Below are 3,276 nucleotides of genomic sequence, written 5' to 3'. Positions count from 1 at the left end.
GCTCTCGGTGTCGGGGGTTGACCTGCTTTCTCTTCTGCGGGTCTTACGAACGAACGAACAGCAACAGCAACAACAAAAGCAACAGCAGCAGCAGCATCAACGATAGCAGCGGTCCCAAAAGTAGCAGCAGTACCAAGAACGGCAGCACCAAAAGAAGCACCACTCATGAAGAAAATAAGGCCAATACCGCCAAAATCTTAAGAGATCCTACCCACTCCAGTCAACCAAACTAAAAGCATAAACACAAACATACCTTTTTTTCCTTGCATAGATTTCTCTGACAGCAAAAACACTCTTTGCAAGGAAATCGATTCGAAACATTCACTAGAATGGATCCTTGTGAAGGAGTGAAAAAAATAGAAAAGGAAAAAACCTGCATCAAATAAAAAATTAAAAAAACGAAAAACTTAAATGCGGAGACACAGAAACTGGCAAGCAGGTACATACTCAGACCTACAACGGTAACACACCGGGAAACACGAAAAAAAGAAGACTAGAAATAAACCAACATTACAAACACCACAACAAACGAAAACAAACAAATCCAGACCATTAACAAGAACAGAACCCACTAAACGATCAATCATCATCATTGTTCGACCGTGGTCGAGACAATGGAATTTACCATGCTACGCCAGACTTCACGGTCCATCATAGCATTACGGAGGTCCTGTTGCTGGATGCCTGTATCCCTGGAGATTACATCAGGGTAGGCGAGTGTGCGCCCTCTGGTATTGCGAGTAGATGGCTTCCAGAGGAGAAGAGTAGAAATTACCTCTTTTTCAGCTCTACAACAATGTCCAGCAAACTGTGGACTCTTCTACCTTTCACAAGAGATGATACAGGTGGTAGTTTCTCATATATTTGTACTTTGTACCTTGTACTTTGATCGTTACTGAAACGATCAAACAAAAAGCATATTCAGCTACAACGACACAGACACAAGCAACAATAAATAACTGAATGATATATTGGGCCATCCCATAAATAATGCGGCTTTTTGCAACTGCATGAACTAAAAATCGGAGGTGGACGGGATAAACTACCTGCATCAACTATAAAAGCAGGTAGTAATTTTACTTTAATCCTTATTCTTAGTGCAAGTTTTGAAGAGTGCAGTTCAATTTTAACAGTTATTTTTTCTTCAAAGCTATAATGGAAGTGACAAAGGAGCATATTCGACATATTTTACTTTATGAGTTCAATAAAGGCAACAACGCAACGGAAAGTGCAAGGAATATTTACGCAGCATATGGGGATCGGATAATAAGCGTAAGCCAGTGTCAACGGTGGCTCCAGAAATTCCGGGCCGGAAACTGCAGCCTAGAAGACGAGCCTCGTCCTGGAAGATCTGTAGAGCTTGACGAGGACGTCCTTCAAATCCTGGCGAAACAAAATCCCATCGTAATTGTTGAAGAACTAGCAGTGAAGCTTGGATTTGGTCATTCAAGCATTCAGTGACATCTACGTGCCATTGGAAAAGTCGGAAAATTGGGTCAGTGTGTTCCTCATAAACTTTCTGAGTCTAAGCGTGCGCAGAGAGTGAATGTGAGCTCTTCTTTGCAGTCACGTCTCACGAATGAACCATTTTTATCCCGAATAGTGACTGATGACGAGAAATGGGTTCTCTATAAAAGCGTCAAACACCGAAGACAATGGGTAGAGAAAGGATAAACACCGGCACCCCAGACTAAAGAAGATCTTCACCCACGTAAAGTGCTATTATCTGTTTGGTGGGATATGTAAGGCTAAGTCCACTTTGAACTCTTAAGCTTGAGCGGCTTAAATCAGCGCTAGAAGAAAAACGACCATCTTTGGTTTCAAGACGAAAGGTGTTCTTGCTTCAGGATAATGCTCGGTCACGTACAGCGGGGATGACATTCCAAAGGCTGGAGCAGTTTGAATGAGAATCGATGCCCCACCCACCATATTCGCCGGACATTGCCCCGTCTGATTATCTTGGATGCACGCAAAGAATAATGCCAGAGATGAAGAAGGCTTGCAAATGTGCTCGGGCTTTTCCAACTGTCTTACAGGTACCGACTTCATTACTCGAATGCGCTGATATGAACATAGACAAACTAGATCAGATCGTATCTAGATAGAGTATTCCGTAGGCCAGTAAATAGAAATAGCAGAGGATGTCCGGAATTCAAATTGGTCAGCTACCCAGATCACAAACTTGTGATCCGTTTGTTCGACCTAGATAAATTACATTGGCAGAGCTTCAGTTAATGGCAGCTTAACGGACATTTCCCGCCCAACCATGCTGGCTTCGGGTTAAATTGCTTGTGGCTTGATTTAGTATAGATCCCTAGTTGGGCAAGAATTGGGACGAGGTGATGAACAGGATGGCACCAGGAAAATTCACTGGAGTATTTAATCATCTGTCAAGTCACAACAAAGATCTCACAAAATGTGTGCAGTACGTAGCAAGGATGATTTTGTATGACAGCAAGCTTTAAGAAGTCTTGAAGTTTCGGTGAGAGTGTCTTTAATGTCCCGATCACATCTGGTATCATTTTTACATTACCCTCTCACATTCCAAAATGTCATGCCATCTCCACTTTCAGTTTGCAGCATTTGGTGATTTTTCTTTTCACCTCTTTGCTCGCAATTCTCATCTCATTTGGTATGGCTACGTCAATACATTCGACGCTATTTGTCTTCCTTGTTCAATACGACAATGTCCAGCTGACGATGCTCCATTATTCTCAATCTGAAAATCATATTCCCAGGATTTCGTTGCTTTCCCGTTATCCTGCATTACTTAACTAGGCACATGTTCATACCAATTCTAAATTACTTCGTATTGGTATTTATGATATAGAAGCCAATGTGAGTACAACCATACTTTATCATGGCGGCACTTGTAATACTTTTGTGTAAAGCTCAGTTAGAAGACAGGGCCCATGCCACTTTCCAGTGACTTCGAAACTGGTGAGAGGGAAGGCGGAAGGCATCTTCAAAAAGGGACACACCCAAACGCTTGCCACAGACGGGACTCCGCTAAAGGCACACCAGCTGCTAGATAGTAATCTTGAACCGAATGATAGTGTAAGGATACTATCCGGGTAGGCCATGGTGCGATTTGAACTTAGAATGCAAAGAGCCCGAACAATTACATATATACAAGATGCATTCCTGAAGTTTTGAGACTTTTTCAGAAGAAACATTTATTAATTCCAAAAAGTACAAACTCTTATCTCCTTCAAAGTAGTATTCCCGGACTTCAATGCAATTTCGTGTAAGCTCCGTGGAAGTTCTCCAAAGCAA

Source organism: Octopus sinensis, linkage group LG6 (assembly GCF_006345805.1).
Source record: "Octopus sinensis linkage group LG6, ASM634580v1, whole genome shotgun sequence".
Lineage (NCBI taxonomy): Eukaryota > Metazoa > Mollusca > Cephalopoda > Octopoda > Octopodidae > Octopus > Octopus sinensis.
The sequence above is the reverse complement of the archived record's forward strand: the minus strand, read 5'-3'. Positions refer to the sequence as shown.